Raw genomic sequence first — 26,876 nt, forward strand, 5'->3', positions numbered from 1 at the left:
TAGTTAAACTGTTGTTTGGGGTTTAAGGAGTTTTTATTAGATAAGACAATGTGGGATGGTTTCAATATACGTATCGGGTGCTAAAACTGCGCCTTCTCAAATTGTTTGAATTTCTTGTACAGCGCTTATGCATGAAATGGCAATGTATGGGCGCCACCTGCTCTTCATAAGTGAGTGGTAAATGGTTCGGCTGGTATTTCTAGACTTTTTAAATTGTTATAAAATGGCATTTATGATCTTTTACTGGCGCTAGTAATTTATACGCAGTAAGTTATTAAATAATTGTTAACAGACAGTTCGCCTTATGCACCGTAGCAACTCCCTATAGGCTCTTCAAGTGTGTTATTTTCGCTCATTCAAAACATGTTACACATTGTTTTGTAGAAATATCTTTTTCTAAAAATTTTAAAGTGTTTTCCATGAACTGTTTACAGATGTAATTGTTTTATATGATCTAATGAGGAAAGTTTAGTTGGAAACAAACAAATACAGCGCGTGCCACGTAGCGCCGCCTAGCCGTTAAGTTCACTTGGTTTCCAGTTTGTACTGTGGTGGCAGTTTGCACTTGCCTCATGATTAAGATTGTTGACGAGATAAAATGTATCTAATGAACAGTTTTATATGATTAACATAACACTGGTAAGCTAGAAAGCCATGCTCTAATCAGTATACCATTTTATCCAACCAATGTGAAATACCATATTTGTGTCGTATTTTGTAGCCTTTGTAAATATTGGAATGTCGAAATGCGGAGGCGATTTTGGAAATAATAAAAGGTGTGGTCAAGACATCAGAAAGTTACTAAATTGCGTCCAAATGGCCGCTTCGTCTCGTAGCATTTTCGTGCAAATTGCGGCTGTCATGCATCTCCTTCTTAATGACAATTCTCGGGCGCACACTGCAACAATAATGAAGACGCTCCAGCAGCATTTTCGATTGGACGTGTTTGATGACTCACCATGTAGCCCAGACTTAGCTCCTTCGAGTTTCATCTCCGCTCATATGAACCACTGGTTACGAAACATTTTCGCACGGAGAATGAGCCGCTGACCAACGTAGAGAAATGGCGGAAGGCACAGGTGGCTGCCTTCTATGACGAGGGTACTGGAAAGTTGGCACAGCGCTATGACATATGTCTAACTCGGAGCAACGGCTATGTAGAAAAGTATCTGGAGGGTGTAATTAACTATTGCAAATAAAACATTCTTGATTTTCGCTCTAGTTTCCATTTCGCGACTGATCGTGCAGATCAACGAATAGTCTTCGTAGTTACCTTGTGCTCAGCTCCATGTTCAACGGTCCACGCTGAACGGTTTGCACCGAAACACTTGTGCCCGAGACGGCCGTTGTGACCGAGCGGTTCTAGGCGCTTCAGTCCGGAACCGCGCTGCTGCTACGGTCGCAGGTGGCTCCAGGAACACTACTCTGAGTTTAAACACTTCCGCTGGCCACCAAAGTCCCCAGGCATTAACATTACTGAAATATCTGGGATGCCTTGCACGTGCTGCTGAGAAGAGATCCCCACAACATAGCGCCCTTACGGATTTGTGGACAGCCCTTGCAGTATTCATGGTGTCAGTTCTCTCCGGCATTACTTCAGACATTGGCCAGCCGCTGTGGCCGAGTGGTTCTAGGCGGTTCAGCTACGGTCTCAGGTTCGAATCCTGCCTCGGGCATGGATATGTGTGATATCCTTAGGTTAGTTAGGTTTAAGTAGTTCTAAGTTTTAGGGGACTGATGACCTCAGATGTTAAGTCCCATAGCGCTTAGAGCCATTTGAAGCATTTGAACTTGAGCCCGCTCCGGCATTTAACTCTGTCGGCCGGTCTATCAATGTAGTTAACCGACACAGACGTGTCACGTATACCGAGAAACGTTTTGAACACTGCATACCATCCGAAGAAAATGTTCAGCAGGAGTTCGAACGACGTGCAGACATGGAATCATTCTCAACAAGAACAAGAGGATGCGGTAGACCTCTCACAATTCTACGCCAGATGTGGAAGAACGAGTGTTGTGTCGAGTTTAAGATGACCCTGAAACTAATATGGTAACAACTGGAGCTCTTGATAGCATAAACCACCCTCTTGCTTTCCCAGATTTGCGCGGGCAGTTAACTGATCCGTATTACGTAAATAGTATAATAGCACAGATCCACAAGTATTGACGTATTCTAAGACGAAGTGCAAATTTTTCGCAACTGCCTTTGTTTACAGATGAGGCAGGGGGCACAGAGAGCTGGCTAATGCATATTCTCGAGCGATGCAAATCGAAGCAAAACGTCAGTGCCCCTTAGAAGCAACGCCTGAGCACCCCTATGGATGACTGATTGATAGGATCATACTTCTTTTGCCCGTGTATTAGACAAGGATACTTTTGCAGACATACACTCCTGGAAATGTCAGACCCACCATACTTGCTCCGGACACTGCGAGAGGGCTGTACAAGCAATGATCACACGCACGGCACTGCGGACACACCAGGAACCGCGGTGTTGGCCGTCGAATGGCGCTAGCTGCGCAGCATTTGTGCACCGCCGCCGTCAGTGTCAGCCAGTTTGCCGTGGCATACGGAGCTCCATCGCAGTCTTTAACACTGGTAGCATTCCGCGACAGCGTGGACGTGAACCGTATATGCAGTTGACGGACTTTGAGCGAAGGCGTATAGTGGGCATGCGGGAGGCCGGGTGGACGTACCGCCGAATTGCTCAACACGTGGGGCGTGAGGTCTCCACAGTACATCGATGATGTCGCCAGTGGTCGGCGGAAGGTGCACGTGCCCGTCGACCTGGGACCAGACCGCAGCGACGCACGGATGCACGCCAAGACCGTAGGATCCTACGCAGTGCCGTAGGGGACCGCACCGCCACTTCCCAGCAAATTAGGGACACTGTTGCTCCTGGGGTATCGGCGAGGACCATTCGCAACCGTCTCCATGAAGCTGGGCTACGGTCCCGCACACCGTTAGGCCGTCTTCCGCTCACGCCCCAACATCGTGCAGCCCGCCTCCAGTGGTGTCGCGACAGGCGTGAATGGAGGGACGAATGGAGACGTGTCGTCTTCAGCGATGAGAGTCGCTTCTGCCTTGGTGCCTATGATGGTCGTATGTGTGTTTGGGGCCGTGCAGGTGAGCGCCAGAATCAGGACTGCATACGACCGAGGCACACAGGGCCAACATCCGGCATCATGGTGTGGGGAGCGATCTCCTATACTGGCCGTACACCTCTGGTGATCGTCGAGGGGACACTGAATAGTGCACGGTACATCCAAACCGTCATCGAACACATCGTTCTACCATTCCTAGACTGGCAAGGGAACTTGCTGTTACAACAGGACAATGCACGTCCGCATGTATCCCGTGCCACCCAACGTGCTCTAGAAGGTGTAAGTCAACTACCCTGGCCAGCAAGATCTCCGGATCTGTCCCCCATTGAGCATGTTTGGGACTGGATGAAGCGTCGTATCACGCGGTCTGCACGTCCAGCACGAACGCTGGTCCAACTGAGGCGCCAGGTGGAAATGGCATGGCAAGCCGTTCCACAGGACTACATCCAGCATCTCTACTATCGTCTCCATGGGAGAATAGCAGCCTGCATTGCTGCAAAAGGTGGATATACACTGTACTAGTGCCGACATTGTGAATGCTCTGTTGCCTGTGTCTATGTGCCTGTGGTTCTGTCAGTGTGATCATGTGATGTATCTGACCCCAGGAATGTGTCAATAAAGTTTCCCCTTCCTGGGGCAATGAATTCACGGTGTTCTTATTTCAATTTCCAGGAGTGTACAATGGATGCGATTCACTGACGATAGGCCAACACCACATATTCTACGCCTCGTATGCATTATCTAATGCAAATATTTAATAAGCAATGAGTTGGTTGCGGAGAACAAGTAGCATGACCGTCGTTAAGTTTACTGTATGGGATGAGTGTTGTACATTGGATGACTTTTCAGACTTTCGCCTCTAGCCAGATCTGTAATAGAAGTTTATACATGTTGATTTCTTCCACCATGTGCAAACTCTAGGGACTGATCGTTGAGAGGATACCGAACAAAAAAGGTCTAATGAATTTGTGTCCTAGGAGTCTTCTGCGGCGGCATGACAGGATGAAATCTAGGTTTTCAAGCCTCGTCAATTCCAATAAAATTCTCGAGCTTTCGATGGCTAGCACGACCAGCGTCGTCAGGAATAAAACTACTGACTCCCAGGGCTAGCACCGTTTCTCGCTTATACACCTGTGGTTACGGCGGCTGCAGCAATCGCCAAAGCAGTTATAATCCCATTAGTATGCAGCATCAGTTATCTTTATTACACCAGAACATTCCGGGACTCAGAAATAAAATTGATGAACTACTCATTTGTATTGATGAAATGAATTCATCTAACCAAATTGACCTAATTTGCCTCTCTGAACATCAAGTGACCACTGGCATAGATATGTTAGACATTTAGGGATTTAAGCTAGCTTCCTACTTCTGCAGAGTGGATATGGGTGGAGGAGGAATTGCCACATTTATTAAAAACTGCCATAAATTCAAGAACATTGACATTAATAAATTCTGTTTAGACCAGCATCTAGAAGCATGTGCAACAGAAGTAGAGTTTCATAACAGATCCTATATAATAGTAACTATTTACCGAGCACCTGCAGGAAATTATAATCTATTCATAAATAATCTAGAAGCTTTTTGGGTTATTTAACAGGAAGAAACAAATTTTGATTGCTGGTGACTGATTTTCTAATGCAATCTTCCAGTAAACATTTACTGCAGCTAGTAACGTTGCCTTTCAATCTAACTCACACTGTAAACTTTCCAACTAGGATCACTAAATCCTCAAGGACAGTCATTGATAACATTTTTATGGACAAATCCAAGGAACAAAATCATATTGAAACGTCCCCTTTGAACGATTATACATGATTGTGCTTAAACTGACACACAATAATTTTAGCGCAACGAAATCTGACTTTCAAAAATCCCTACAAAAGAATGGCCCTGACTAACATTAACCTATATGTTTCACAAATCACTTACCTCACAAAAATCTTCGTTACTCGAACTACTGCTATACAGCGAGCGCCACTACTGCCAGCTAAATAAAAGATTCAAACTACTGGTGGCACTAACTATTAATAGGCATAGTTAGCAAATGAAAGATTTTGATGGAGAACAAATAATGTATTTACCTTAATAGTGTTCAAAAGTCATAATACATATAGCAGTAAATGACATCCAGTCTTACAAATTTCAAAACTCCGCTATTTCTCTCCCCACATCCACCACTGCTGCCTGCTCACGTCCAACTGTGCAACGCTACGCGCTGTTAACATCCAGCTGCCCAACACTACAATGGCGAGTATTACAACAATGCCAACCAGCCACTGAGTGCACACAGCACAGCCAGTGATTTTCATACAGAGCGCTACGTGACGTTACCAATATAAAAAACCTAAACAGCATACTTACGTAGCCTCCATGCTCCCCACAAAAAATTTTAAAAATTGTTTTGGGCACTGGCCAATATAGATTTGAAAAAAAATAATTCATAATTATGATTACAATAACAAAGAAATCAAATGCATACACTTATTGATACAATGTTGGTCAAAAGCTAAAATTTTCTCACAGTCCATAAAGACATTCCTGATCATTCATCACAGTAAAATAGCAGTGTTTTTCTCAAAGACTGAGTAATTAAAGAAAATGCACTCGGAAGTAGTGGATTTCTAAGCAGTCTTGAAGAAGTAATGTTGTCCTTCCAACGGAAAGACAGTGCTGACTCTTAACATGCAGACTGGTAATGAGCCACAATAGAGCAAACCCACAGCAGAGTCAGTCGAAGTTTTGAAGAATATTGGTAGCTAGTTCATCACAGAGCAGACCCACTGTAGTCCCAGTAGAGATTACGGTATTGGTGGGCCACCAGAGATGCAGACCCACGGAAGTCCTTGTAGAAATAATGGTATTGGTGGGCCATCAAAGATGCAGACCCACTGTAGTCCTTGTCGAAATAATGGTATTAGCGGGCCATCAAAGATGCAGACCCACTGTAGTCATTGTAGAAATAATGGTATTATTGGGCCATCAAAGATGCAGACCCACTGTAGTCCTCGTAGAGATGGCCAGCAGCCATCTGTAGTGACTGTGCAGGTGCACAATCACCATCGCAGAGTCTTGCGGAGACTATAGCAAGTCCATAAACCACCACTTGTGCACGCACAAAGTTTTTGGAATTGTCCTTAGAACCAGCAATGCTGTTAATCAGTCCCTTGCTGAATTATCAACACACGTGCAAACACTATCAGTCCCTACTTCTCACATATTGTCCATGTACTATGACCAACAGAAACGTGTGCAGTGAAAGTAACTTACAAGTTACTTAATTTGATGAACTGGTGTCAATTACAATTTTATAACATAAGAATACAATAACAAAGGTACAAAATACATCATTAAAGAACATAACAATACAGAGAACATTTGTAGTAATAGGGGCTTTACAAAAGAATAGAAATAAACATATACATCAGTGTTACAGGAATTATGACACAAGTAAATACATAAATGATCAGAATAACTTTTGAAACATCAACTTCACATGTGAGCATTAAAACAAAACAGAACAAATAATGGCTAAACATCTTTACAAAGTAAATAACATAGTATCAGAAAAATTCTAAAACATAACTCTCATCAGCTAAATACATAAAGACAGGAAAAACACAAATGAGGAGTGAACAAACACATAGCAGTAAAATACAAAAGGAAAGGCAGCGTTCGTTTTCAGTGTAACATTTGGTACTGCAGTACAACCCAAAACTTCATTCCATAGATATTTCCTCTTATTTCAACATTTATTTCCACCAAAAAATCCTATCCAAGCATGCTTTCTGTATTTATATGTTCACATATTTCTTACCTCATTATTTATTTTCCATTATCTTACCTCATCATTTATTTCCAAGAAAATCCTACCTAACCCTGTTGTCCTTAAACCCTACTTTTTTGTTCATATTCTCTTTCAAAACACTTTTTTGGTCAAACCATATTCTTATAGCATCTCAATGCATTCCTTCCAATTCATCGCAACTCATTCTCTTATATAGTCTACCCCCTCTTAAGCTAACTTAAATCTACTGGGCTCAGATGCTAAACTAAGGGACGAGGCAATGCAGCAGCACAAAACAATTAATACAAACAGCAATGAAAAAAATGGAAATTGTCAAAGCAAGCAGCAGCAAATGCATTAACTTATATCTAAACATGACAAAGCTCAAGCAGAAAAAATATTATAGTAAAAATGGCCATGTTTAATACCTGTATTACATCTTAACACTAGAGTTATGCATCACAAAAAGAAAGTTACCAAGTCGTTAAAAAAATTAATTATACAATTCCTGTGAGGGGAAATGTGTATTTGTGTTCCTCCTTTCTTACGAAAGTACATCATAAAATTATTTTTACTAGGTCTGTAGACAGAAAGTAGTTATATTAGTACATGTATTAAATTTTGTTTTAACCAATGCTGCAGTGCAGCAAGAAACTAGATATTAAACAAAATGAGCTAATATATATATATATATATATATATATATATATATATATATATATAAAGCAACATATGAAACGTCATTCACTAGGCAAATGGCGTCTCCAGAGGCAAAAAAATTCTCTCGACTAGAAATACAATAGATGTAAAATGTTTCTCATCATTTCATTAGGCATTTTAGTAAATATCATAAATTAAGAGTTCCACAATATAATCATATGTTCTCAAGCTTGAGCGTGTCGTATTTGCGATGCTTTCTACAAAGGAATGTCAATAGCGAGGATAAAGGCCTCTTTTTTTTCACCTGTGTCTCTGAAAGGCACACACTAATGGCTTGTTTCCAGGTGTCTGTCGCGCAGCTGGGTGCCCACGACGCATTACGTGCAGGTGGTCACTTAACTTTCTTACCGAAATACTGTATTTACGACACCAGTTTCCGCTACAGTGGCAGTCTCATATAAAAAATTTCAGAGGTCAAGAATTTGCGTTACAAATCTGTAGAAACAAAATCCTATTGATATAACAGTGTCCAAAAAAGTTCCACGCATTTACATACATTTCATAACTCTTAAAGTAAGATTCTTGGTTTCCAACCACCTTTATCACAAACCAGAGTCCCTAACCACAACTCATTATTCCTTACCTTATTCGTCGACACTTCTTTAATATTTCATCATAACAGATATGTAGCATAATCAAGTAACTCATATAGCATCAGCTTATTGATCGTAAACATACCGCAACAGCATAAGACACATAGTCATCGTAATAATAACATCATAACACCTCAGTCAAATTCTCAAAATCGTCGTAGCTTCCTCCAATAATTTCAAAACCTAAAAAAATTCTCTGCTCATGTCAAAAGTGTCATCTACCTCAAACGTACTTTAAAAATCATGATCCCACACCAAATACGTCATTCAAAGCTCTCATAGTATCACAATGGTTCCGAAAAAGTATGAACAGTTCACAAAGTTTCATAAGTGTCAAGTTATCCATCTGCGTAATTGCGTAAACATGTGTCACTGACGTAGTAAAAAGATGTTTGTTTCTCTGTCAAATAATCAGATAGCTGTGTAATTCTGTGGTAGAGAAATATAGTACCGATGTGTAAAATTGTATAAGCAAATACCATATTGGCTAAGGGTCCTTGTGCTTGCCAAACACATGATACACAAAGTAAGCGTATACCAGGAGGATTAATGTAATTATACCCTCAGGTGTTACAGATTACAGTAATGGAATGACATGTATCACGGAAATCTTTCTTTGTAATGCAAAAATCTTGAAAAATAAACGGTTCAAGTACAAAATTAATCACTCAAATGAGTGTCCTGTAGCGCTAAATGTGCGTCTTGCTGTAAGATAATTCTATGGAAGTGTCGTAGTTATCGTCCTCCGAAAGCTAAGTTCTGCAGAGGTCAATGTACTTACCTCATGATAAACAAAAGTGAAATGCTTTGCGTATAAATATCTTAGTTATTTCGCTTATTGCCTTGATGAAGAAAGTACTGTGCTGTAAGGTATTGTTGTGCTACGGAAAAGGCTGTCTCTTTGTAGCTATACCACAAAAGTTACTACTAAAACATGTTTTCCTTTCCAGAAGAATTCAGAAAAACTGTGCAGATATAAAACAGTAACACCGTAAACGCAACATTGTAAATTGTCACTGATTAGTAGCGTCGTGATAAAATCGTGTAGCTGTCAAAGAAACCAAATACTAAGTCATCTTTAATGTCACAAAAACAACTTGAAATAAGGAATGTGTTTTCAAGTAAACCAAAATGCTGCATTAAAAACTCATTAGCAGTATGTGTTCTAAGTATGTAAGCCTTTTAGTCGTTAGTAATCGTGAACTATCAAGCAAGAATACACACACACAGTAACACTGTGTCCTCTGTTCACTATCACAATGCATTGTTAATTACTGTCTAAATATGTTCTGTAGGTTCTAGACTGGATAGTTAACTTCAAAACATTGTTGCATGATAACAATTTCAAAGTGTGACAACGCATACTAGTAACGTAAAGTGAAAATTTTTATGGCAAAGACAAAGTTAAAAAGCAGATTATCTTTCAATAAACGGTTTTACATGTGAAATGTGGTGTAAACCTTTAGTCTTCCTAGTACGCAGAGTTTCAACTTCAACGCAATTATCATGTGGTATACGTCGGTAAAGAATACTGGAGTTTTCTCAAGGTTAGCGTCTATGTTATTTTTCTCTGAGCCAGCCGGCGTACGTGGCTGCCTGCGGTGCGAGTCATTGCCTATCTCTTTGTTGGCGTGCGTCGTTATTGGGATTAGGAGACCTAACTTCTACAAATTCACCTTGCCAAGACGGCCCAGCTCTGTTTGAATCCAGCCAGTTCTGAAGCATTTCAGGTCTGTCGTTATGATCATATCGTCTGTCGTCATGTCGGTAGATTCCATAGTTTCTTTCTTGTCGGTTAAGTGGTGGAGAATTTCTCCCTGAATTATCACTGCACGGTGAACCCTTGCGTCTGAAACTATTCTGTCTCCCGTGATAACAATAGTTCTGGTTGCCATATTGTCTGTTTCTATGACTGTCTGTGTAACATTCATTACTACGGAAATGCGCTCTTTCTCTGTAACTATTACTCTGCCAGTGGTTGTCATATGGGTGGTGTCTGTTCTGTTCACGATTTGCGTTGTAAGAATAGCTTTGTCGTGTCCAGTTATTATTTCTTTCATCGCGGAATTGCGACGGATGAGACCTGTAATTGTTGTGCTTCTGTTTTCGCGTTCCGCGATTGTCAGTGTCAATTTCCAATTCTTGTAAGAGTCGCTGAAAAGCTTCAGTGTCGTCTTTGCAACGTCCTACCAAAATAATGTGTCGTAAATGTTCAGTCAACTTGATTAAGCAAATGCGGATGAGTTGTGAGGGGCTGTATGGGTTTGACAGGTACTGATTCTTGTGCAACATGTCTTCAAATATTTCACAAGACTGGAGAATTCAGATTGTTCGAAATGTTTCATCATTATGATATTATGTTTTACTCGGTCTTGTGTAGCTTGAGACCAATATGCTGAGAGGTAGGCATGGTAAAATTCTCCTTCACTGTGGCAATCGTGAATGACCGATCGCATTCTTACAGCTGGTTCATTCTCTAAGTAGCCACACATAAATTCTGATCTGTGCTGCAATGACCTGTTGGGAGGAAAACAATGAGAGAATTGATGAAGCCATGCTCGTGGATGAATGTCGTTGCCAGAATTCTTAAATGTTTTGAATTTACCTGTAGTAATGAACAGCTTATAGTCAAAATCATCGTCTCGGCGAGTCGCACATCGCTCATTGTTACATCGTTTCGGCGGTTCCATCTCAAAATTCGGTGTACCTTGCCAATTTCTTTCATCATATCCGAAGTGTCCTGTGTTATTATTTTGTAGTTGTTCCGTATTTCTATGTCCCTCTTCCGTATTGGAGCGCGAGTGTCCTCTGAAATGTGTAATTTTTGTATTACTTGTGCCAACTGATCTTTTACTTCCCGGATTTCTCTTTTGTACAGTGTATTGATTTGATTTTGATTTTGTTTGAATTTTCTAATTTGTTCATACTCTTCAGTGTCAGTGAAGGTTACAGGTCTTGTGTCAATCAGAGCATCTTCTATCTTTGTAGATAAGTTAGTGAACTGATCTGAAAGTTCGGCTACTTTATCCGATAGTGAAATTATTTCCTCTGTGTGTTTTTCTGAACCAATTTTCAGAGTATCTACTGTGTCCTTTAAGTTTTCCTGAGTTTTTGCAAGCTGCGTAACCGAATCGGTAGATGCAACTGAGTCAATTTTAGCTTGCAAGGTCTCATGATTTTCATGAACAATAGTTTGCAGTTCTTTTATGGCTTCTTCGTGATTCTGTAATGCATTTTCATGCCGCGAAAAAATAGGTTGGAAATGCTCACAAATTTGTGTTTTTACGTCATTACAGACTTTTTGACATTTCGATTCAATGTTATGTAACTCAGTAGTTAAATCTTCATGTGTTTGTTCAAGCGTGGTGTCTAACTTCCGAAGATTTTGTTCCATTGTGTCTAACGTTTGAAGCTCTTGCTGTGTATGTCTCTGATTTTGTTCCATTGTGTCTATCTTTTGAAGCTTTTGCTTTGTTTGTCTCTGATTTTGTTCCATTGTGTTTAACTGTTGCTGTGTTTGTCTCTGGTGTTGTTCCATTGTGTCTAACTTTTGAAGATTTTGTCCCATTTGTTTCTGATTTTGTTCAAGCGTTGTGTCTAACTTTTGTAGCCTTTGTCCCATTTGTTGCATTAACTGTAATAACAGTGCACTGGTGTCTGAAACATGTTCCTCAGTCCTATTCGGCAGTGCATTTGAACCGGCAATATTGGCGTCTTGAAAAGCAGAAAATGTGTCTTGATTTATTTGAGAAACCGGTGAGGACGCAAAACCTGAATCTACAGTATTTGCAAGATTGTGTCCTGTCATTTCGGAATTCTGAGGCGAGCTGTTGCCGACCGATAATGCTTCCCTGTTCACTAATTGTTTCACTGCCTACGCCATTATCTGCAGCCCGCTCCATTTCCCTATACACAATTACCAAATTACTACTTCGAACATTAGTTGATACATTACATGGTGGCGCTAACACACTGCTTTCGTCTTCACTGTAATTTCTCATTTTACTTTGGAGCCTGGTATTACGTTTTTCACAAGCCATTATTCTCACAATATTTCACACGACAACACAGAAAGACACAATTAGAAGAACAAAAATAAGAGAACACATTAACATAGCACTGAAAATAATATCTAGTTAATTGCAAGGGCGGCTGCGAAATACTTGGTGCAAATTTAATTGCATGCCACGCCTGTTTTCCTGTACAACAATGAAAGACTGCAACTACAAAGAAGATTCTCTCTGCAATTACGCGCTAGCAATAAATAAAATCTATACTAATTACACAAACTACAAGAAAAAATCAGAAGATTCCAGCGAGATATCCTCAGCTAAGGGTCGACATATGAAACGTCCCCTTAGAACAATTGTACAAGACTGTGCTTAAACTGACACACAATAATTTTAGCGCAACGCAATCTGACGTTCAAAAATCCCTACAAAAGAATGGCCCTGACTAACAAACAATACATTTACCTTAATAGTCATAATATATATAGCCGTTTATGACATCCAGTCTTACAGCCGTCTGCTGGCGGCTCACCTCCAACTGCGCAATGCTACGCGCTGTTAACATCCAGCTGCCCAACACTACAATGGCGACTATTACAACAATGCCAACCAGCCACTGACTGCTGACAGCACAGCCAGTGATTTTCATACAGAGCCCTACGTGGCGTTACCAATATAAAAAAACCTAAACAGCCTACTTACAATATCATAAAACCTGTAATAAATGATCATATCATGACATGCAGTTCCTTGTTTTGGATCTAAATTCTGAGCAGATTATCAAGACTGCTAAGTCTGAGTACAGGAGAGTAGTTAGTCAACCAAATATTGAGTGTTTTAAAAAACTGCTCGAAGATATGAACGGGAAAGATGTTTATAGTGCCCATGACATGAATGAAAAATATAATACATTCATGAATGATCTCAGTACCATGTTTGAAAACTGTTTTCCTCTAAAAGTTACTCAAATTAAACAGAGGTCTATAATAAAACCATGGATTACACAAGGAATAAAGATTTCCTGTAAGACAAGAAGGAAAATGTATCTGTTGACCAAGAATAGCTTCAACACTGATGATTTAGCTAAATACAAGGAATACTGTAAAATATTTAAAAAAAAGTAATTCAGACATCTAAACAAATGCACTACAAGAAGAAGATAGCAATGTCAGGGAACAAAATAAAAACAATATGGGACATAGTGAAAGAGGAGACTGGTAGAACCATAAAGGAACAGGAGCAAATAGCAATAAGGGTAGATGACACATTAGTAACCGATGGGCATAGAGTGTCAAATCTATTTAACAAGTACTTTATATCCATTACTGACTGAATGGGATTGTCAGGATCAGTAAATAATGCCCTTGAATATCTGAAACTAGCCTTTACAAATAGCTTCAACTACATGAATATGTCACTCACTTCACCAAAAGAAATAACTTCCATAACAAAATCTTTGAAAACAAAGCATTTTTGGTTATGATGAAATATCAACAAAATTAATTAAGGCATGTTCTCGTGAGTTTAGTACAATTCTAAGTTACCTGTGTAACCAGTCAATTATAACTGGGACATTTCCTGACTGGCTAAAACATGCAGATGTTAAGCCTCTATTCAGGAAAGGGGACAAAGAGATACCATCAAACTACAGACCGATTTCACTTTTGCGAGCATTGTCAAAAATTTTAGAAAAAGTAATGTACAGGCAGCTTCTCAACCATCTGACCACAAATTACATATTGTCAAGAACACAGTTTGGATTTCTGAAGGGTTCTGATATCGAGAAGGCTATTTACACCTACAGCTAAAATGTACATAATTCATTAAATAAGAAATTACAAGCAGCAGGTATTTTCCATGATTTGTCAAAGGCATTTGATTGTGTGAACCACAACATCCCTTTAAATAAATTAGAATTCTATGGTGTCACGAGCAGTGCTACAAAATAGTTCAAGTCATACCTAGCTAACAGGAAACAAAGGGTGTCAGTACAAAGGACTAGTGTATTAAGTCATCAGTCATCATCAGAATGGGAAGAAATTACATGTGGTGTCCCACAAGGATCCATCTTAGGGCCATTGCTTTTTCTTGTGTACATTAATGATCTCTCATCAGTTACACTGCTACAAGCAGAGTTCGTTTTGTTTGCAGATGACACAAGTATTGCAATAAATAGTATGTCGAGTGTAGTTCTAGAAAGATCTGCTAATGTTATTTCCATGGATATTAATAAATGGTTTAAAGCCAACTCATTGACATTAAACTTTGAAATGACTCACTACATGCAATTCAGAACCTGTAAGAGGTTTCCACCCAACATACGTATAAAGTACGAAGAAGAACAGATAGAAGAGGTTGACAGTCTTAAACTCCTGGGATTACAACTTCATAATAAATTCAGTTGGGAGGAGCACACCACAGAACTGCAGAAACGCCTTAACAAATCTGTATTTGCAATTCGAGTGTTAGCAGACATAGGCGACATAAAAATGGAAAAGCTTGCATACTTTGCCTACTTTCATTCTATAATGTCATATGGTATAATATTTTGGGGCAACTCTTAAAATCAAACAAAAGTTTTCAGAGTCCAAAAGCGTGTAATACGCATTATTTGTGGAGTAAATTCACGGACGTCATGTAGAAAACTGTTCAAAGAACTGGCTATACTAACCACTACCTCTCAATATATTTACTCCTTAATGAAATTTGTCCTAAGTAATATATCTATTTTTCCAACAAACAGCTCAGTTCATACATACAATACCAGGAAAAAAATGATCTTCGCAAAGACTTAAAAGCACTTACTTTAGTTCAAAAAGGGCACCACTACTCAGGAACACTCATCTTCAATAATTTGCCAACAAACATAAAAAAATAGTTAAAATAAACATCAATTTAAAAGGAGCCTGAAAGACTTACTAGTGGCCAACTCCTTCTACTCCACTGACGAATTTTTTAATAGAAACAAATCATGTATTGTATATATTCATACTATTAGTATTGCTATTTCAGCTAAAAAAAATAGTTGACATGTTCCACATCTACGAGGATCTCCTCAGCATGGATCTATGGAACGAAAAACTAATCTAATCTCTAATCAGAGCGAGTCGAAACGACGCGTGCGCGGAAAGTAAGTTGAGTGCGGAAAGGAAGCAACGGTGGGTGCTTCACGCTTGAAGGGAGGCGGGAGCGGCAGTTTCAAACATGGCGCCGTCCCCTCGCGCTACCGGACGTCACTCGGTCCCGCGGGGGACCAGAGGTGCTATGAGCTGCCCAACTCGCCTTCCGTGCACGCGTCGTTGCGCCATCTCTGATTGATGCGAGCGGCCGTAATAGTAGCTATTTAAGCGGGAAATAGCGCCTATTCGGTCTGCCTTCCTGGCTCTGTATCCTACCCTTCAATGGTCCCAATGCACCTTCTAAACCCACCTTGACCAGTTCACCATTTGATGTAACCAGTGTTTCCTTCGTATAATCCCCTCCAAAACCCAGTCAATCATCATGGGGCGCACCACCCGCTCCTCCCATATACACGATTTCTACCTCACCATTTATGGCCGTCCCATCCAGCTCACCCCCACCCTGAGATACCTTGGCCTCACCCTCGATCGTCACCTCATCTGGATCCCTCATCTCCTGACCATCCAGCAGGATTACATTCTTCCACCACATCTACAAATCCCTCATCTGCCCTATCCTCTGTTATGCCAGCATTGCCTGGATCTCCGCCCCCCTTCTTCTACAGCCGGCCAGTGTGGCCGAGCGGTTCTAGGCCCTACAGTCCGGAACCGGGTGACCGCTACGGTCAAAGGTTCGAATCCTGCCTCGGGCATGGATGTGTGTGATGTCCTGATGACCTCAGATGTTAAGTCCCATAGTGCTCAGAGCCATTTGGATCATTTCATTTACAAGGCCCTCCAAATCCTCAAACGCTACACGCCCCTGCCTTGCCTTCCATATCTGTCTGCCTTCCCCCCACACAAGTCCTACATGACCTCATCCCCTTCCCCCACTTCTTCCTTGTCCTCCAACATCTCTGCATCCTTTAGACTGTCTGCAATCTTGATCCCCCCACTCCCTGGTTTCCTCCTTCCTCTCCACCCCCCCCCCCCCACCCATTGCCATGCCTCTATTGCCCTCTACGTCCACACCCTCCATTTCCTTCATCAGGGCTATTTCCAGCACTTCCCATTCCTGGATGTTGAACTTTGCCATGACATCTACCTTTCCTTCCAACTGTAACCTGGCCTTGCCCATCCCCACCCCCTTGGCCCCCTTTTCCCTCTCCCCCCCTTCTCCCAGAGCGGATTTTCCTCCTTCTCTCCCTGATTCCCTGCACTCCCCCTTTGCCTGTTTCCCTCTCCCACCCCTCCCTTCCCGGCCCTCCTTCGGCACACGACCCACCTCATCTCCCCCTTTCTCTACTCTCCTCCTCGTCCCCTTTTCTCTCCCCCCCCCCACCCATTAGCAGATCCTGCCAGGCTTTTATTCATTGTCAGTGTGATGAGTTAGTGTTGTGTTTTGGTACCATCCAGTGTCATCTAGGGAGGTGGTTTTAATTGTGTGCTTGGCCTGTTTATCATCCATGATTGTTCAGTGCTCCACCGTCCGTCACGTGGCTGTTTTAATCGTCCTGTGACTTTTTATGCTCTGGCTGTGCTTTGCCTGGTACATTTTAATCCAATGTGTGTTTTTTGTGTAAAATATTTTTTTAGATTTTTACCTCTGTTTTACAGTCACCACTTTATATGCTTTCTTTTCTTACGTTTCCGCCTTTTTGCTTCTATATTCCGCCATGTTTTCTTCTTTATATTGTTTTAAATGTCTTCTTGTCTGCTTATGTCTCTCGGCTGAAGAGGAGCGATTATGCTGCTGCCAGCTCGCCCCTGATGGGGAATGGAAATTACAATGAAGGAAAATAAAACTAAATGGTGGTATTGTTCCTCATACGCCGTGCCCTAGTGCCCTATCCTGCCCTAGTTATTGGCAACGTTGTGTCCAATTCACTTCTCTTGTAGTGGTGGTGGTGGTTAGTGTTTAACGTCCCGTCGACAACGAGGCCATTGGAGACGGAGCACAAGCTCGGGTTAGGGAAGGATTGGGAAGGAAATCGGCCGTGCCCTTTCAAAGGAACCATCCCGGCATTTGCCTGAAACGATTTAGGGAAATCACGGAAAACCTAAACCAGGATGGCCGGAGACGGGATTGAACCGTCGTCCTCCCGAATGCGAGTCCAGTGTGCTAACCACTGCGCCACCTCGCTCGGTTTCTCTTGTAGTGGCTGTGATACAGCATTGTACGCAATGGTTCCGTATATGAATCCAGAGCTTTCCAACATGATGTCTACTTACATAAAGGCAAAGGCAAAAATGGCAATGGGGAGCGGACAGCAAGGTTGTATTAGGAGACCTATCCCCACAGACAACAACCACAACATTCAATGTCTGCAACAGTGTTACGCAGTTTGTGTGAAACATGGTCGTTTCATGAACGACGTACCCGAAATATTTGGGCAACAGACTTGGAGGAAAATGTGATTAACACTGTGGAAGGCGACCGCCATGTCAGTGCTGGGCAGTTGATCCACCGCCGGCCGCGGTGGTCTAGCGGTTCTAGGCGCTCAGTCCGGAACCGCGCGACTGCTACGGTCCCACGTTCGAATCCTGCCTCGGGCATGGATGTGTGTGTTGTCCTTAGGTTAGTTAGGTTTAAGTAGTTCTACGTTCTAGGGGACTTATGACCACAGCAGTTGAGTCCCATAGTACTCAGAGCCATTTGAACCATCTTTTTTAGTTGACCCACCTGCACTGAGTAAGCCAGACGACCGTGTGCAACATTATTGACAATTGTTATTACCCTTATCACTTACAGCGTGCTTAGGGCTCATGAGCGAGAGGCTTTCTACTTCGGGAGCAGTTTTGTCACTGGTTTCTTCACCGGGAAACTACGATTTCAGTATTTGTGTCATCCATCCTATTCACAGATGAGGCCATCTCTACGCAGAGTGGTATCTTTCTACTGCCATAGCAGTCATCTGTGGGATAGTAGGCAAAACTCAAATGGTATGGCGACAACAAACGATCAGCATTGGTGCAGCCGGAATGTGTGGGCCGGGAGAACTGGCGACTGTATTTTGGGACCGGTCTTCCTTCCACGTCACCTAAATATCAGCGTTTCTTGCCGGTGACGTTGTCTCCCCTGCTGGAAGAACTGCTATTGGTAATTCGAAGGATTATGTGACTGCTACCTGATGGTGCTCCACTTCACCGTTAACGTCCGTAAGCACCTCAATCGTGTCTTCCGTGGCCAACAGATCGGACAAGGGGGTCCAGCTGCATAGCCTGCGTGTTGACGGGTCTCAACCAGTGCAATTTCTGGTTATGTGGCCATCTCAAAAGTATCGTATATGCAGAGCCAATTCCAGGTGTGGAGACACTGGAGCAGATTATTCATCCTACCTTTGATACTGTTCAGATGCAGCCTGGCCTATGTGAAAGTGTGAAACAGAACGCCCTACTACACGTACACACATGCTTTGAGGCACACACTGTAACTATGGCTGCATGGTACAGCATGTATTAGACCACAGTCTCTGTAACAATGTATGATTGCATAAATGATCTCTTGCATGGAAACCATGCATTTCTGGACATGTGTTCATTAGGCCTTAAATGATCCGTATCCTCTCATCGATCAGTACTGAGAGTTTGTACATGTTGGAAGGAATCACCCTGTATTTTATCGTTTCAGTTTTACAACATAGCATTCATTTTGTGTGCGTGTGATTTTAGTGAGTTCATTTAACAGGTGACACTCAGATTCAGCACACTCGACTGTGGAGTGGGGTTCCTGATCCAAGGGAAAAATGACAACAGCATCATTCACGGTTCAAGAACAATCATTATTTGTTTAATAAAACTATATAGCAAGCTACATAAAGGAATTTCCTTTTTTTGATTAAAAAAGACAGCAGTCAACTTACTAAGGCAGTTAAAGCAACAGGAGGAATTATCATAAAACTTTCTTAGGTATTATATTCTTTAGGTATTATATTCTTTACTTCCAGATCATCATTTTATTTCAAAACCATGAAGTTAATTGATCTGACAAAATTTTAAAAAATTGACATCAAAACCTGGAATTAAAAACTTGATCGAAGCATGAAAGAATTCAAATTATAACATCTTATTAACTTGGAATTAAATTATTTAGTGAAAGAGTTATTCAAACATTATTTATTCAAACAGTGCTTCAATCAGTTGGTTAAATTATACCAAGCTCAGTACGAAGCAGTAGCAACCGTTCCGCCAGGATGGATGCCGACACAATGGCTCGAAGGCGTTCAGTTCAGTAAACTAGATAAATCAGCAGATTCGTATCTCAATGAGGAACTTGAAACTTTCATCGTAAGACAGGAGTATCTAGAGAAACTATGGCTCAAGTATGAAACATTAGTTGACCATACACTGAGTAGGCACGGACCCAGTACAACAATTTATAATGGAACCGTCTCTCCATCGTATGCAGTCACGGTAAAGAAACAGGGGAAACAGAGACTACTGCACAATGCGTGTAAAACAAAGCATTAGACTATATATAGGAATATGCTGAATGAAAGGCGTTTGGCTGTCAAGAGCAATTCGATGACTACCGTAACAGAATATTGTCAAATGGTCTTTCACAGAACCCACAGAAATTCTTGTCGTATGTAAAGGCTGTTAGTGACACCAAAATTAGTGTCCAGTCCCGAGCGAATGAGCCAGGAACTGAAATTGAGGATAGCAATACGAAAGATGAAATGCTTAACTCTGCTTTTACAGTTCTTTCAAAAATATAAATCTAGGAGAATTGCCACAGTTTAATCCTCGTACCACTGAAAAGCTGAGTGAAATAAGCGGTAGTGCCAGTGGTGTTGAGAAAAAGCTGAAATCGTTAAAATTGAAGAAATGTTCAGTGTCCAATGGAATCCCTATCAGATTCTGTATTCAATTTGCGGCTGATTTATCCGGTCGTCTAACTATAATCTAGTGTACATCCCTCGATCAAAAAACCGTGCCCAGTAGTTGGAAGAAACACAGGTCACATGCGTCTACAAGAAGGGTAGTAGAAGTGATCCACAAAACTACTGTACAATGTCGTTGACATCGATATACGTGTGTGTGTGTTCAAACAGCTGCAGAAATAACATCACTGGCAATAATGACGTCAAATTGCAACGGAATATTGACAGTGAAGGGAGAAAACGTATGGCAGAACAAAAATAAATCGTTACAAAATGTAGCAATAGATGGCGCTGTAAGCATCATAATTTAATAGTGGTCGCTTACAACCGACAAATGAACGATACAACAATGCCTAAGGTGTACGTCTGACGTTAAACAAACTGTACTAATCAGTGTGCATGGGTGTACATATGTGATGCTGTTAGTTACTAAGACAATCCACCACGGCAAGGTCATATCGCAATGGATGTAAAAAATCAGTTTTTAATTGTCCTGAGGCCAAAAACCACATAAAAACAATCAATCACATCGGATTTTAATTGTCCTGACGTCAGAAACTGCATAAAGAGCATCAGTCAAAATCAAATCGGATTATTAATTTCCGTGTGACTGGCGCAAGACATGTTCAGTATGGTGTCCACCATTTTCTGCAACAAGTTGAAACCGAGAAACAGCACGTTCCATAGCTGATAGAAGTGTTCCTGGGGCGGGCTGTTGTGACCGAGTGGTTCTAGGCTCTTCAGTCTGGAACCGCGCAGGTTCGAATCCTGCCTCGAGCATGGATGTGGGATGTCCTTAGGTTAGTTAGGTTTAAGTAGTTCTAAGTTCTAGGGGACTGATGACCTCAGATGTGAAGTCCGATAGTGCTCAGAGCCATTTGAACCATTTTGTTTCCGGGGTCACGTTTAGAATGTGGTGGGAAATGCGTGCTTTCAGTGAAGCTAAGTTTTCAGTCGGAATACTGAACACAACATCTTTCAGACAGCCCCACAGTCAGAGGTCACAAGGTTAAGATCAGGTCATCGGGACGACCAGGCTGTAGGGAAATGGCTGCTGATAATTCTAACATTTCCGAAATGGCGCTTTAGCAGCTGCTTAACTGGATTTGCAATGTACAGAGGTGCGCAATGTTGCATAAAAATTATCCCATCCACACATCCAAGATGTTGGAGAGCTGGAAAGACTTGGCTGCGCAAAAGATACTCAGAGCGCTTACCAGTGACGATACAGATAACAGGACGGGAAGCACCTGTCTCTTCGAAAAAAGATGGCCCTATGACAAATGATGCCGTAAACCCGCACCACACAATGACCTTTTCAGGATGAAGAGGTTCTGGCTGATTTGCGTGTGGATTTTCCGTTGCCCAATACTATATATTGACATATCCTGTCATATGGAAGTGGGCTTCGTCTGTCCACAAAACCTTCCACGGCCCATCATTGTCCACTTCCATGCCAGCAATAAATTCTAAAGCAAAGGTCTCTCTTGCTGTCAGGTCAACAGGAATCAACTCGTGCACATGGGTAATTTTGAATGCATAGCCACAAAGGATGTTTCGTTGGATTTTATGCACCTTGCGCATGGGTATGTCCAATGTTCCGGCAATTCCCCGTGCACAACACGTTTGCACACTACCACTCGTCTCCTACTGCAATTCTGTTACCACTACTTACATTGACGTCGAATCAATTCTTTTCCTTCCTCTATCAGGTCGCACACCAAAAGAACCCATCTTTTCAAATTTATGAATCATTTTCTCCAGACCCATGAAACTCATCGGACCAACGACTTTTTTTTTTAAAGCCGTTTAGTGTCCAGAACTTCTGCAGGGCGACGTGTTCACAGTCATCATTCTTAAAACAGCTTTACAAGCAGAGCACGATCCTGCATAGAGACAGTCATAGCGAACGTCGCAGACGCTAAAGGAGGAAAAACCAACCGTGTACGCGGCGTGTTTATACCAACCTCAGTGTGTCGTGCGCGCGGCAAGTGTTTTGATTTGCGTATTGGTTCAAGTGGCTCAGAGCACTATGGGACTTAACATCTTAGGTTATCTGTCCCCTAGAACTTAGAACTACTTAAGCCTAACTAACCTAAGGACATTATACACATCCATGTCCGAGGCAGGATTCGAACCTGCGACCGTAGCAGTCCCGCGGTTCCGGACTGAAGCGCTTAGAACCGCACGGCCACCACGGCCAACATTTAGGTATTCTGACACATGCAGCGCCATTTATTGATCAATTTTCGCACAATTTTTTTCTTCTGCTATACTTTTTCCCCCTTCTCCGATAATATTCCGTTGCAATTTGATGTTATTCTGACCAGTGGTGTTATTTCTACAGCGTTTTGAAAGTTTAATTTCAATTATAATCACCCTATATATATATATATATATATATATATATATATATATATATATATATATATATATATATATACTGATCAGCTTTGTTTTCCTTATATACATATATTTACAGGAAGAAGGGAGTGGGAGGGTTCCTTTTTATGACCATTAATATTTGCTAGAAAGTGAATGCAGCGCTGTGCACCTCAGACACGCACAACATGTCCGTCTGAGAGATGGTATCGACAGCATTTCCAATATTCTGCTGTAGCTCTTCCATTGTACGAGTAAACTGAGGTGACAAAAGTCATGAAACAGCGATAAGCACATATACAGATGGCAGTATGATTGCGCGCAAAAGGTAAAAAAGGGCGCCCATTTGAACTCAGGTGATTCACGTGAAAAGATTTCCGACGTAATATGGCCAAACGACGTGAATCAACAAACTTTTAACGCGGAATGGTAGTTGGAACTAGACGCATAGGACATTCTGTTTTGGAAATACTTAACGAATTCAATATTTCGAAGTCCATAGCGTCAAAATGTGCCGAGAATACCAAATCTGAGGCATTACCTATCACCACTAACAAAGCAGTGGCCGACAGCCTTCACTTAACGGCGAAGAGCATCGCGTTTGTGTACAGTTGTCAGTGCTAATAGGCAAGCAACACTACTTGAAATAACCGCAGGAATCAATTTTGAGAGGTAGGACAGAAGTATTCGTCAAGTCAGTGAGGCGATATTTGGTGTCAATGGACTATGGCAGCAGACGACAGACCAAGTGCCTTTGCTAACAACTTAACGTCGCGTGTAGCGCCTTTCCTGCGCTCGTGGACCATACGAGTTGGACCCTTGACGACTGGAAAAACCTGCCCTTGTCAAATGATTCCCGATTTCAGTCAGTAACAGCAGATGGCAGGATTCGAGAGTGGCGCAGATCCCACCAAGCCATGGGCTCAAGCTGTCGACAAGGCACTGTGCAAGCTGGTGGTGATTCCCTAATGGTGCGGGCACTGTTTACATGGTTCGTTGACTGGAAATTGTTATGTTCGCGTACTTACAGACCATTTTCAGCCATTCATGGACTTTACGACTATGTTCTCAAACAACGATGGATTTTTTTAGGGATGACAATGTGCAGTTCATTGGGCCACAATTCGGACTGAAGAATGTTCTGGAATGGAAGCGAATGGTGTGATCACCTAGATCGCCCGACATGTATGGCACCGAACATCCGTGAGACATAAATGAGAGGTGAGTTAGTGCACAAAATCCTGCACCCGCAACACTTTCGCAATTATGGACGGATACAGAGGCAGCGTGGCTCAATATTTCTGCAGGGGACTTCCAACGACTTGTTGAGTTCGTGCCACTACACGGTGCAAAAAGAGGTCCTCCCCGATATTAACAGGTATCCCATGATATTTGTCGCCTCAGTGTATTTGAGTGCACATGGCCTTTCCATTATTCTCTTATCACTGGGAGTGAGATGACGTTGCACTGCCTCTGCAGAATTTCCTCTACTCGACGAACACTTCTAACTCTCGTGACATGTTTACTAAGGCACTGTGTAATGTTGCCTCTTCTGTGAGTTGATCCACATGTGTATTCACCAGTTCCAGTTAGTGTTACCAGTTTGGTGGAAGAATCGCCCTACGACGCAGACACTTATTTATTTATTTATCGTACGGCAATACAGACCCATAAGAAAGAACCAGACAAATCACTAATATAACAAACGTTAATAATTGCAAACATACATCACTAATATAACAAAGTTTAAGGATTACAAACGAACATCAAATCTATTAATATCATCTATCAACTCTGGAGTTGCGAGCAGGAAGTTGTCGGGGCTCCCATTATAGACTCTTCTGGAATACTCTTCATCAATGTGGCTGATGGTCTGACTTTCTACGCAGTCACACTGAGGGGATGGTATTTTACCTCATATATATAGGGAGTAAGCACATCTGCCTTGACGAGTTCTAATCCTATTTAGAGTGGATCACGTTTTGCGTGGTAGGTCAAAACCAGGTGGTTTTTGTGTCATGCAAGGGATGTTATGATTTTGTCATGCGTTCCATTTTTCAGACCATGCGTTTGTGATACTGAAACCTTCTTGTACACAGTTCCTTGCTGTTCTTGTTGGCGGGTTCCTAGATCGAAGCCTATTAGTGTTTGCAGCCTAAGGTCTTGATGGATTGGCTGGCTTCCATTTCCCATTATGTTTTTGTATTCATGTACAAGGGCATCAATACGTCGCTGGTGTGGCGGCGGGATGTGGCTTAATATTGGGAGCCATTGCTTTGGAGTGGGTTTAATTACTCCAGAAATCATCCTTAGAGTGTTATGCAACTGGACATCCACCTTTTTTTTTACATGTGGGCTGTTTACCCAAATCGCAGCACAGTATTCGGCAGCCGGGAATACAATTGCTAAAACAGAGGTGCGGAGAGTGGAGGCCGTTGCTCCCCAGGTAGTACCACAGAGCTTTTGAATAACGTTGTTTCTTGTCTTTAATTTTTCGGCAGTCTTTGTTAGGTGCTCTTTAAAAGGTAGTGTACTGTCCAGCGTCATGCCCAAGTACTTCGGAGTTTTGTTATGCCTGAGAACGGTGTTTTCAAATCGAATGTTGAGTTCCTTTCCAGCGAGTTTGTTGTTGAGATGGAAGCAAGTAACCTCTGTCTTGGAAGCATTTGGTTGAAGTGTCCACTTACGGAAATATTCACCCATTATCTTCAGGTCTTTCGTTAGGATATCCTCAGATGCTTCAATTGTGCTACATCTAGTAGCGAGGGCCCAATCGTCAGCATACCCGAACTTTCTTGATTGTGTTTCCGGCACGTCTGCAATATAGAGGCTAAACAGCAGTGGTGCGAGCACTGATCCTTGTGGTAAGCCATTCTTTACTTTTTTGATGGAGCTGTAGTCAGCGTCCCTACTTATTTGGAACACCCTATCATTGAGCATGCTGTCTATTAAGAATGCTGTGATTTGCAAGGAATTACTCAAAGAATTTTGTACACACAGTGTCGTAAGCTGCTGAGAGGTCAATAAAGGCGACTGATGTTTGAATTTTCTCTGGAATTGTGACAACACCTGGTCAGTACATCTTCTTCTTGGCCGAAAGCCTGCCTGTTCAACTGGTATCGCCCTGATCAATTCTGGGCTAATTCTGTTATATATAAGCCTCTCTAGTAATTTGTAAATTACAGACAGCAGGGCAATTGGTCTGTAGCTTTTTGGGTTGTAAGCTGGCTTCCCAGGCTTTAGAATAGCTATTACCTTAGATCGTAATAGCAGACACTAGACATTGCGCGCAAAACACCAAAGTTGTGTTGATTTTCTGATGCATAATGGTGCATGTTCTGTTGGTTCACGTACCCTGACAGGCTCAACCAGGCCTCATCTAAAGAAATAAAAAACTGAGGATCCAAAAGTCGTGATCCCACTTCACTCAGGAACCACTGGCAGAACTCAACACGTGGAAGGTCGTTTGGACTTTTAACTCACTCGCAGCAGTAAATTTGTAAGTATACAGGTACAGATCCTTTCCGGCAACGATACGGTATACGACGATCTCTTAATTACCACCTCCACTTCATTAAAAGAATGCTTCTGGTGTTCAGTTGGTTTTTATACGCTACAGAGCCCCTTTCACGTCATTTTAGCGTTAAGTTTTGAGTTGAACACTTGCTGGAAGTTTTACCAAAACACAGTTCCGCATACATTTTCCACAAATTGTGCTTCGCTTAACACTCTACGAAGAACACGTGCTGTTTATCGTGTACAACATTTTGTGTTCCATTCAACTTGATACTAAATAAGTCTGCTTTTCTCATTCAGAAGTAATGGCAAAGCGAAATACTCGGGACTGAGCATGCGGAATATGCGCTTGTGCAGAGATGAGGGAGTAATCGTTGGTGAATCTGATCCAGTGTTTGTAGCATTTTCTGTACCGGGCAGTTCTCCTGTCCATTAACAAGTATCAGTTTCGCTTCACTCTTATAAATATTTTCCGGCCCAACTGTACTTTTCCCACCCTATATATTCTGTTGTACGCAAACAATTCTTAATGTTGAAGGAGGTCAAATTAAAATACCGACAATTTTAACATTTTTGTAGCATATTAATGGGCCTTAGAAGAAGGCTTCAGCGACATAACCTGTTGGAAACAAACATATACTAACTATACACTGATCAGCCAAAGCATTATGACCAACTGTTTACTAGCTTGATTGTCAGTCTTTGGAACATCATTGATTCTGCGTATCAGTTTATTGGTACCCTTGTGGAGGTATGTGAAAC

The sequence above is a fragment of the Schistocerca gregaria genome, chromosome 6 (genome assembly GCF_023897955.1).
Source record: "Schistocerca gregaria isolate iqSchGreg1 chromosome 6, iqSchGreg1.2, whole genome shotgun sequence".
In the NCBI taxonomy this organism is placed as follows: Eukaryota; Metazoa; Arthropoda; class Insecta; order Orthoptera; family Acrididae; genus Schistocerca; species Schistocerca gregaria.